Source organism: Artibeus jamaicensis, unplaced genomic scaffold (genome assembly GCF_021234435.1).
Source record: "Artibeus jamaicensis isolate MK-2021 breed Jamaican fruit bat unplaced genomic scaffold, CSHL_Jam_final contig_558, whole genome shotgun sequence".
Classification (NCBI taxonomy): domain Eukaryota; kingdom Metazoa; phylum Chordata; class Mammalia; order Chiroptera; family Phyllostomidae; genus Artibeus; species Artibeus jamaicensis.
Window position 1 is genome coordinate 4,430,944 of NW_026521886.1, and position 12,375 is coordinate 4,443,318.

At 38.1% G+C, this 12,375-nt stretch overlaps 1 non-coding gene across 1 annotated transcript; it reads left to right on the plus strand.

Moving 5' to 3' along the window:
* The first annotated feature begins 5,879 nt into the window (after window positions 1-5,879).
* Window positions 5,880-5,986, plus strand: LOC119056417 (U6 spliceosomal RNA). Its single transcript, XR_005083877.2, has one exon. It is a non-coding gene; the product is annotated as a U6 spliceosomal RNA (small nuclear RNA).
* The last annotated feature ends 6,389 nt before the right edge of the window (window positions 5,987-12,375 follow it).

A 12,375-nucleotide genomic window follows, 5' to 3' on the forward strand; every position in this document is an offset into this window, starting at 1 on the left:
TGCACCAGGAGAGACCTGGATGTTTCAAGTTGCCTACAGATGGGCAATGAAGATTCAGGAGACACACAGAGGTGGTTTTCCTCTGCTGGGACTGTGATTGCCAGCTATGACATTACCAGAGAAACTGGGAAGCTGGGTGACGTCTGGACAAGGGAGAAGAGTTGGGCTATAATGGACCCTGACCTGTATAGTCTCCAGACAGGTCAGGGTTGGGTTGTGTGAAAAGCCAGGTGCTTGCTAAGAATGGTGGGTGCAAAGAAGGAGAATTTACTTTAAAAAACTTGGGCTAACAGCCACTCTTCAAGGAACTCTCACAGAAGCCAGGCCAGCAAAGAGTGAAGAGGAGAGGCACAATTCACTCCAAAGCAGGGTACTTCATAGGTGGAGCAGTGTGGAGGATTAAAAGTGCAAACTTGGCATAGATGAAGATTGGGGGCCAGGCAGCACTCTGAGGGCTGGGACTGGAGGCTGGATGCTGGATGCTGAGTACCTGTGAATATTGCAGCTCAGACCTAGCACCCATCCTTGAAAAACCACAGGAAAAGAAAAAAGTGAAGCCCAGCCCCCTTCTGCCTTCAGCATCCAGGAAGATCAGCCTCTTTCAGCAGGTTTAAAGTCAGCAGGAGACCTTTTGTTTTTTCCTCTTTTTTCTTTTCCTAAGTGTGAGACAATAAGACCTGGAGCTCTGGAAGGACCAAAACAGATCCAGAGAGGGATCACAAGGCTAATGCTAGCAACTGAGAAACTGAGAAAAATTTTACTTTGATATCTTATAGAACTTGTTTATTTTATTGTTATTATTTTTTCAATATTTTTCTTTTATTTGATCATTATTTTTTCTTTTCTTCCTGTTTAGGTTTATTTATTTTGTTTGTTTGTTTAATTTCATTGTGTGTTTTTGTTTTCTCTTTCATATTGCCTTTTAACTTTCTTCTTTCAATTCATGTGTATTCCAATAACACACTATACTTGGTCTTTTACTTTTTATTTTTTAAATTCAGATCATATATTTATTATCATATTTTAGTTTCAGTATTATTATAAGTAATTGTTGTTCACTATTATTGTGAATACTGTACAGCACCCCTCACTGACCTTGGCCTGTTTTACTATATTCCTCAGCTTTATTACTGTTGTGGTTAACTCTATTCTCTCTCACACTATGACTAGTTTCTGTTCTTTACTCTCACTATATCTCACTATCTAATGTCACACAAGTGCTCTGTTTTTGGATTCAGCTCACATTCTTTCTCTCCTCTAATAGGAGTCTTATGTCTTTTTAACCTTTTATAGAAAATGGCTATTTGGGTGACATATCATAGTTACCACTGTACTTCTCCAAAGGATCTCCTAATTATTCTCTACTTGCTGGTACTTTATATTTCATAAAATGCTCTCCCACTGTCTTAATCTATTTTTCCTTTGCCCTGCCACTGATCATATATAACATAAGGTGGGAGTTGTGAACACCAGTAAACACACTGGAGGAAAGAACGCACCAAGAAACTACCAAAAGCTAAGACACAAGTACAATAAGAGAGCCCACACAAAAAGAAGAAAGGGCAAACCCAGAATGTCCAGACAAGGAAATTAAAGAAATGACACCACTGAACCCCATAGAATTCCTACCATAGACATTCACCCTACAAAAACATGTAGCAAAGTGAAACATCAGGAAGCGCAGAAACAAACAAAGTCAACTAAAATGGGGAGACAAAAAAGAACATGCAATGAAAAGGAATGGAAGACTCCCCACTAAAAGAGCTAAATGAAATGGAGGCAAGCAAGTCATCAGATATAGAATTTAAAATAATGGTTATAGAGATGCTCAAGGAACTCACAGACAACTACAAGGAACTGAGGGAGAACTATAACAGTATAAAAAAGGAAATAAAACTATAGAAAAGAACCAGGAAGAAATGAACAATACAATCTCAGAAATAAAAACACTATAGAAGGAATGACAAGAAGGCTGAATGAAGCAGAGGATCAAATCAGGGAACTAGAAGACAAGGGAGAAAAAATGCCCAGATAGGGCAAGATAGAAAAAGAGACTCAGAAAGAATGAACAGGTGGTAAGAGAGTTGCAAGACAACATGAAATGTAATAATATCCATATAATCCTAGGGTTACTAGGAAAAGAACAGCAAGGGATAGAAAACCTGTTTGAAAAAGTAATGATGGAAAACATCCCTAAATTGATGAAAGAAAAAGTCACACAAATCCAGGTAACACAGAGACCCAATCAAGAGGAACCCAAAGTGGCCCACCTCAAGACACACAGCATAATTAAAATGGCAAAATTCCAAGATAAAGAGAGAATCCTAAAGGCAACAAAGGGGAAACAGAAAAAAATGTACAAAGGAGCCCCAATAAGACTAGCAGCCGACTTCTCAATGGATATGCTCCAAGACAGAAGAGAATGGAAAGAAATATCCCAAGTAATGAAAACAGAGGCCAGCAACCAAGACTACTTTATCCAGCAAGGCTGTCAATTAAAATAAAAGGCCAAATAAGAAGTTTCCTAGCAAAAAGAAGTCTAAAAGAATACACCTCCACCCAGCCAACTTGGCAAAAGATGCTAAAGAGACTGCTTTAAGAAAAGGAAGAAAAAGAGAGAGAGGAACACAGGTACGAAAAATGGCAATGAATAATACCTATTAATAATAACCTTAAAATAAAACAGACTAAATACTCCCATCAAGACATAAAATAGCTGAATGGATAAGAAATCAAGACCCACACATATGCTGCCTGCAAGAGACCCACAACAGAACAAAAGACCTATACAGACTAAAAGTGAAGGGCTTGAAACAATTATTTCAAGAAAATGGACAGGAAATAAAAGGTGAGGTAGCAACACCCACATCAGGCAAACCAGACTTAAAAAACGGCCATAAAAAGAGACCCAGAAGGTCTCTTCATAATACTCAAGGGAAGATTCCATCAAGAAGACATAAGCATTGTAAAAATATATTCACAAACACAGGAGTACCCAAATACATTTAAAAAAAAACTTGGAGGACTACAAGAAAGATATTGATAGCAACACAATTATAGTAGGGGATTTTAACACCCCACTATAAAAAATGGACAGATTTTTCTAAACAAAATATCAACAAAGATATTGTGGCATGAACAATGTTCTAGATGAAATGAACTTAATAGATATATTTAGAGCCTTTCATCCGAAAGAAGCAAAATACACATTCTTTTCAAATGCACATGGAAAATTTTCAAAGAGAGACCACACGACAGAAAACAAAACAAGCCTCAACAAATTCAAGAAAATTAAAATCATACCAACCATTTTGTCTGACCACAAGGGACTGAAACTAGAAACCAACCTGAAGGAGAAACTAAAAAACACTCAAGCTCATGTATGTTGAATAGCATCCTATTAAACAATGAATGGGTCCAGAATGAGAACAAGGAGGAAATTAAAAAGTTTATGCAAATAATTGAAAATGAACCCACAACTCAAAACTTATGGGACACAGAGAAAGTAGTCCTGAGAGAAAAGTTCATAGCAATACAGGTCTATCTAAAAAAGATAGAAACAAAACCTAGATCCCCAAACCTAACCCATTTCAAATAAACAACCTAACCCTACAAAACAAGAACTTGAGGAACAACAACAAAGACAGCCCAGAGCAAGTAGAAGGAAGGAAATAACCAAGATCAGAGCAGAATTAATTGACATAGAGATGAAAAGTACAATTCTAAGGATCAATAAATCTAGGAAATGGTTCTTTGAAAAGATAAACAAAACCAAAAGCCTTCAAGACTTACCAAGAAAGAAAAGAGAGAGAAGACCCAAATAAACAGAATCAGAAATGAAAGAGGAGCAATTACAACTAATGCCACAGAAATACAAAGGAATGTAAGAAATTACTATGAAGAACTATATGCCAAGAAATTTGAAAACCTAGGTGGAATGCTCAAATTTCTAAAAAAAAAATCTTCCAAAACTGAATGAAGAAGCAGAAAGTCTAAACAGACCAATAACAGCTCACGAAATTGAAGCAGTAATCAAAAAGCTTCTGACACACAAAAGCCATGGACTGGATGATTTTTACAGGAGAATTCTACAAAGCATTAAAGGAAGAGCTAACCCCTATCCTTCATAGACTATTCTAAATAATCCTAGAAGATGGAAGACTCTCAAACACTTTTTATGAAGCCAGAATCATCCTAATCCCAAAACAAGATAAAGACATAACAAAGAAAGAAAATTTCAGGCCAATATCGCTGATGAACATAGATACTAAAATCCTCAACAAAATATTGGCAAATTGCATTCAGCAATACATCATACACTCTGAGCAAGTGGGATTTATCCCAGGGATGCTAGGATGGTACAATCTTCACAAATCAATAAACATAATACATCACATAAACAAAAGCAAAGACAAAAATCACATGATCATATCAATAGATGCGGAAAATGCATATGGTTAGGTACAGCACCCATATATGACAAAAACACTTAGCAAAGTGGGAATTGAAGACACATTTCTCAAAATAATAAAAGCCATATATGAGAGACCTACAGCCAACATCATGCTCAATAAACAAAAACTAATAGCTTTTTCACAAAGATTGGGAACAAGGCAAGGTTGTCCACTTTTACTACTTGTATTCAACATAGTATTGGAAGTCCTATCCACAGCAATCAAACAAGAAAAAGAAATAAAAAGCATCCAAATTGGAAAGGAGGAAGTAAAACTGTCATTGTTTGCAGATTACATGATAGTGTACATAGAAAATCCTTTAGACTTCATCCAAAAACTTTTCAACCTACTATTGAAATCGTCAAAACAATAGGATAAAAAGTCAATATTCAGAAAACAAAGGCATTTCTGTATACAAACAATAAAATATAGCAACAATAAAAGAAAAGTCAGGGGAAAAATCCCATTTGATATAGCAACAAGAAAAATGAAATACCTAGGAATAAACCTAACCAAGGAAGTAAAAGACCTGTACTCAGAAAACTACACAACACTGAAGAAAGAAAAAGGAAGATACAAACAAACAGAAACATGTACCATGTGAATGGAATGGAAGAATTAGTATCATCAAAATGTCCATACTACCCAAAGCAATTTATAGATTCAGCACAATTCCTTTTAAAGTACCAATGATATATTTCACATATATAGAACAAACGTTAAAAAAATTATATGGTAACATAAGTGACCTCGAATAGCTACAGCAATTTTGAGAAAGAAGAACAAAGTTGGAGGGATCACAATACCTGATATCAAACTGTATTACAAGGCCACTAGAATCAAAACAGCCTGCTACTGACATAAAAACAGACACATAGACCAATGGAACAGAATAGAGTGCCCAGAAATAAAGACAAGTCTCTATGGTCAATGAATATTTGACAAATATTTGACAAGGAGGAAGAAGCTTGAAATGGAGTAAAAATAGCCTCTTCAACAAGTGGTGTTGGAAGAACTGGATGGCTACATGAAAAAAAAAAAAGAAACTCTATCACCAATTACACCATACACAAAAATAAATTCAAGGTGGATAAAAGACTTAAATATAAGTCATGACAGCATAAAGTCCTAGAGGAAAACATCAGCAGGAAAATCTCAGACAGCCCACACAGCAACATCTTCACTGATATGTCCCTTATAGCAAAGGGCATTAAAAAAAGAATAAACAAATTGGATCTCATCAAAATTAAAAAGCTGCTGCATCACTAAAGAAGACAGTATTAAAATGAAAACAGAACCAACTAAAAGGGAAAACACGTTTGCAAATGATACCTTGGAGACAAGGGTTTCATCTCTGAAATATATAAAGAATACACCTAATTCCACTCCAGGAAGACAAGCAATCCAGTTAAAAAATTGGCAAAAGTGCTCGCTTCGGCAGCACATATACTAAAATTAGAACGATACAGAGAAGATTAGCATGGCCGCTGCGCAAGGATGACACGCAAATTCGTGAAGCGTTCCATATTTTTCTGAAAGACAAATACCATATGATCTCACCTAGGAAGCTGAACAACAAAACAAACAAGCAAGCAGAAAAAAAAAAACAAAGACACTGAAATAGAGAACAAGGGGATGGTAACCAGAGGGGAGAAGGAAGGGAAGTTAAGGGGAAAAGGGGGGAGGGGTTTGGAGGAACAAATAGGTAGGACACAGGGACGAGAACTAAGGGGGGTGGAAATGGGAGGGAGGTGGGGAGCAAAGGGTGGGGGGAGGCTGGGATGGGAAAAATAGACAAAAAACTGTACTTGAAAAATAACTAAATAAAATTAATTTTAAAAAATTGGCAAAAGACTTGAACAGACACTTTTCCAAGGAGAAGGGGCCCTGGAGGGTCCAGAGACATATGAAAAGATGCTTGGCACTGTTGCTGAACAAGAGGTCTGGGGAGAGTGGCAATACAATATTCAGCCCACCTAGGGATGCCAAAAACTGCTATAGCACAGGGGCCCCTCCCAAGGACAAAATACTAATATCTACTGGGCTCTTCTGTCTGCCGCCAATTGGAAAGACATCTCTCAATGCCAGAGATTTGTGAAAAGGAAACAAAATGTTTATTTAATGCTATTCAGGCCTAACGCCTCCACTAAAATATCAAAGTCCTTTAGGGTATACTCCTACACCTGCACAGCACTCCCTTCTCCCACTGTCCTAACTCCAGGTACCATAAATCAGGAAAAGAGCACACGTCTGTGTTTCAGAACACTGGCACCATCAGCTGTGTCACTGTGCAGGCAGGATCTCTAGTTAATCCAAAGTACTGTGGTACCCTCTCATGGTCCACTGTCAAGAGTCCTTTGTACCCAGTTCCAGTCAAAGTCTCTCTTGCTTTTCAGGCCCCGCGGCCAAAGGGGGCACCCCAAAGCCGCGTGGGCCTCTTCTACCAAAGCTACAGGGGTTTCTCACTCTACCAAAAGCATGTGGCTTTCTTCTTCACCTGGCTGCAGGGATCTCCATTCTGACAAAGCTGTGTGGTTTTTCCCTTTCATCTGGGAAAGAGGGGGTCCGCACCCTGCCAAAACCACGTGGCTCCCTCTTTCACCTCACTAAGAGGGGGTCCTCACTCTGCTGAAACCACGTGGCTCTCTCCCTCAATGGCTGCTGTGTCTGGCTTTTAAATCCTTGCACCCATCTTCCTCTGTACCCCTATTTCCGACTCCTCCCAAGATCAGTTACACCTGCCAGTATTTCTGTATTAATACAAGTTTATTGGGCTGCCATCGTTAGTTTGGGCAGTAATCATCCCATGTCCTCCAGCCAATCTTCTCCAAGCCCCTACACAGGCGCTGTAACTTGGGGGACCTGCCCCCAGTTACATCTTGGGAAAAGTGACTTCATCCCCCTAGCTTCAAGCCTGGCCACAGCCATTTAACATATCCAAGTGACCGACAAAGGCTATAGATATGTTAAAAGACAATGCCATGGATTAGCTGCAAGGCTGTGGCTGTACAAAACAGCCCTGCATGTTCCTGCTCCATGTGTCCTTTCCCCCCAACTCACACCTTTGCGGGGGGGGGGAAGGGGTGAGGACATCTTATATGTCTTTCCATTATTCCTATACACTTCGAATTCTGGACACCATTCCAAATCTTTTTTGGGGGACCCCCTGGCTGCACCCTGTATCAGCACCACTAGCCATCAGAGAGATGCAAATGAAAATCACAAAGAGGTATCACTTCACACCAGTCATTGTTAATGAATGGCCATCATCATAAAAAATTCAGGGGAGAAAAGGGAACCCCAGTGCACTGTTGGTGGGAATGCGACTAGTGCAGCCACTTTGGAAAACTGTATGGAATTTCCTCAGAAAATTAAAAATTGAACTGCCTTTTGGCCCAGCAATACCACTCCTGGGATCATACCCTAAGGATCCTGAACCATTAATTCAAAGAACCTATGAACCCCAATGTTCATAGTAGCACAGTTTACAATAGCCAAGTGATGGAAGCAACCTAAGTGTTCATCAGTAAGTGAGTGGATCAAAAAACAATGGTACATTTACACAATGGAATACTACAGAGCAGAAAGAAAGAAGGAACTCCTACCCTTTGTAAAAGCATGGATGGTATGAAAAACTTCACGCTAAGTGAAATAAGCCAGGCAATGAAAAAGAAATATCATATGATCTCACATATAAGTAGAACATCATCAAGAAAACAAACAATCAGGCAAAATACAACCAGAGACACTGAAATAAGAACAAACTGACATTAACCAGAAAGGAGGAGAGACAGTGATAATAGAAGAATTGCCATCAAGGTACATGTATAATGGACATATGGACAAAACCAAAGGGTTCAGTTCAAAGGTGAGAGGCAGATATGGGTGGTGCACCAGGAGTGTGGTGTGGTGGAAATGGACAACTCTACTTGAACAAAAGTTAAAAAGAAAAAAAAGAGAGAGACGAGACAAACAGTGTAAACATATGTGGACCCAAAATAAGTGCACCAAAATATATAAGAAAAATCTTTGCGGACTTCAGGAAAGGTATCAAGAGCTACACACTCATTGTTGGGGATTTTAACAACACACTGTGAACAATAATTAGATCTTTCAAGGAAAAAATCAACAAGGATATTGTGGCATTGAATAAAACCCTAGATAAATTTAACTTAATAGATATACACAGGAACTTTCACTCCAAAAAAACAAAAGATATTCTTTTCAAACACCCTTGGAACATTTTCAAAGATAGACCACATGGTAGGACACAAACAAGCTTCAACAAATTCGAGAAAGTTTAAATCATATCCATCATCTCAGAACACAGAGGACTGACTAGAAACCAACCTTAAGGAAAAAATTCAAAAATATTCAAATGCCTGAAGACTGAAAACATGTTATTAAATAATGACTGGGTTAACAATAAGATAAAGAAAGAAATCAAGCAATATGTGGAAACAAATAAAAATTAAAAAACCATAACCCCAAATCTATGGGATACAGTAAAGGCAACTATAGAAGGAAGTGCATAGCAATATAGATCTACCTAAAAAAGATTTAAAAAATCTCAAATAAATGTCATAACTCTACATCTACATGAAGTAGAGGAACAGCACAGCTTAGAGTGAGTAAAAGTAATGACATAATCATTATCAGAGCAGAATTTAATGCCATCAAGACTGAAAAAATATTCAATGGATTAATGAATCCTGGGGGTGGTTCTATGAAAAGATAAACAGGATTGACAAATGTTTAACTAGACTTATCAAGAAAAAAAGAGAATAGACTCAAATTAATAAATCAAAAATGAAAGTGGAAAAGTTACAACCAATACCACAGAAATACAAAGGATTGTAAGCAATTACTATGAACACTTATATACCAGGAATTGGATGACCTGGGTGAAATGGACAAATTTCTGGAACTATAATCTTCCAAAACTGAGTCAAGAAAAAGTAGAAACCCTGAATACACTAACAACTATTGAAATTGAAGCAGTAATAAAATAACCCCTGGCACATGAAAGCTCTGGGCCAGATAATTTCACAGGAGAATTTTACAAAACATTTAAGGAAGAGCTAACCTATATCTTTCTCAAACTATTCCAATAAATCCAGAAATAAAGGAATACTCCTAAACTCTTTTTACAAAGCCAGTATAATTCGAATTCCCAACTCACAGCAAAGAAAAGAAACTATAGGCTAATATTCCAGATGAACATAGATGCTAAAATACTAAAAAAAAAAAATTACTGGCAATCTGTATACAGAAATAAATTAAAAAGATCATACATCATGATCAAGTGGTGTTCATAGATACAAAGGGATCCCTATGTTAGGGATACAAAGATGGTACAATATATACAAATCAGTAAATGCAATACACCACATAAACAATATGAAAGACAAAAACCATATGATCATATCAATAGATGTTGAAAAAGCAACTGATAAGATAAAGCACACATTTATAATAAAAAACACTCAGCAAAATGGGAGTAGAGGGAGTATCTCTCAACATAATAAATGCCATGTACAAGAATCCTACTGCCAACACCAAACTCAATTGGCAAAAACTAAAAGCTCTCCCATTAACATCAAGAATAAGACAAGGGTGTCTGCTTTCACCACTTCTATTTGACAGAGTATTAGAAGTTCTAGCCACAGTGATTGGACAATAAAAAGAAATAAAAGGCATCCAAATTGGAAAGGAGAAAGTAAAACTGTCATTGTTTGCAGTGAAATGATAGTGCACATAGAAAATCATGTAGTCTCCACTAAAAAACTAATCAACCTAATAAATAAATTTGGCAAAAGGGCAGAATACAAAGTCAACATTCAGAAATTGAAGGCATTTTTATACATCAAACATGAAATATCAATAACAGAAATTAGAAAAAAATCCCATTTACTATAGCAACAGAAAAATAAAATACCTTGGAATAAATCTAACCAAGGAGGTGAAAGACTTATACTCAGAAAACTACAAAACACTAGAGAAAGAAAGAAAGGAATCCACAAATAAATGAAAGAATATACCATGTTCATGAACTGGGAGAATTAACATCATCAAAACGTTCATACTACCAAATGCAATTTGTACATTCAACTGTTTCCCTGTCAAAACACCAATGACATATTTCAGATATAGAACAAATATTTCAACACTTTATATGTAACCATAAGTGGCCTCAAATAGCCTGAAATATTTTAAGAAATAAACAAGGTTGGAATGATCACAATATTAGATATCAAGCTATATTACAAGGCCACTATAATCAAAACAGGCTAGTACTGGCATAAGAAGAGATATGCTAGTACTGGTCAATGGAGCAGAATAGAGAGCCTAGAAATAAACCCATGTCAATATGATCTGTTAATATTTGACAAAGGGGCAGGAACATAAAATGGAATAAAAATAGTCTCTTCAGTAAATAGTGTTGGGAGATCTGGACAATACATGCAAAAAAGAAATGAAGAAAGAAAGAAACTCAACCAACAAGTTACACCATACATCAAAATAAACTCAAGATAGATAAAAGACTTAAATATAAGTTGATACCATAAAAATTCTAGAGGAAAACATAGGCAAGAAAATTTCAAATATCCCATTCAGCAATATTTTCACTGATACACTGTAACTGAGTGAAGCCAAGAGGGGGGGCCCAATTACAGATTTGGAATGGGGTCCAGAAAATATTAGAATGATATATAGTATATGCACACCCCTTCCACCTCACAGGTGTGAGTTGGGGGAAGGGACAAATGGAGCAGGGCCATTGAGAGCTGTTTGTTTGTTACAGCAACAGCTTTGCAGCTAACCTCTGGTATGGTCATTTAACATATCTATAATCTTTAATGGGTTGCATAGATATGTTAAATAGCTGTGGCCATGCTTTGAGCCAGGAGGATGGAAGTGACTTCCACCCACAACGTAACTGAGGGCAGGTCTCCCAGGTTACAGCACCTGTGTGAGAGCTTGGAGATTATTGGCTCCCTGACATGGGGCCACACCTGCCCAGACTCATGATGGCAGTCCAGGAAAACTGGAAAGATATGAGAGTGTTGGCAAGTGTAGCTGATTGTAGGAGGAGTCAGAAATGGGTCTGCAGAGGAGGATTGGCACGGGGATTTAAACCCAGTTGCGGCTGTGGCAGGGAAGAAAGAGAGAGCCATGTGGTCTTGGCAGAGTGCGGACCCCCACAGCTGGGGTGGAGAGAATCACCATGAGGCTGCTTCAGAGAACCATCACTCAACTTTGGCAGAGTGGTAATCCCCCCTCCCTGCAGGTTTGCCGAGAAGAACCATGTGGTTTTGGCCAGAGTGGGAACCCCCGCAGCTCTGGTGGATAGAGAGTACCACGTGGCTTCGGGGTGCTCCTTTTGGCCACATGGCCTGGGAAGCAGGAGAGACTTTGGAAGAATGGTGAAAGAACTCTTGCCAGTAGGCCATGAGAAGGTGCTACATGGCTTTGAATTAATTAGAGATCCTGCCTGGATGGCAACACAGCTGATGGTGCCAGCAACCTGAGTCATTGATGCTTACTTTTTTTCCTGAGTTACGATACCCCAAATTAGGGCAGGGGGAGAAGGAAGCACTGTGGGCATCTGTGGATATCCAAAAAGACTTTGATATTTTAATGAAAACATTAGGTCACTACTTTAAGCCTGTACAGCATTAAATACACATTTCCTTTCCTTTTCACAAATCTCTGGCATTGAGAGACATCTTTCCTATCTGGTGGTGGACATAACAAACATGGTAGGGGGTCCTTTTTGTAATAGTATATTGTGACCCCCCCTTGGCCCTGTGTGTGAGTGTGTTCAGTAACAGTTTCTGGTGACTCTGGTGGGACAATAATTGCCCCCTGGCTTGTTCTGTAACAACACCCCCTAGGAAAAGGGGTTTAAAGGAAAGAA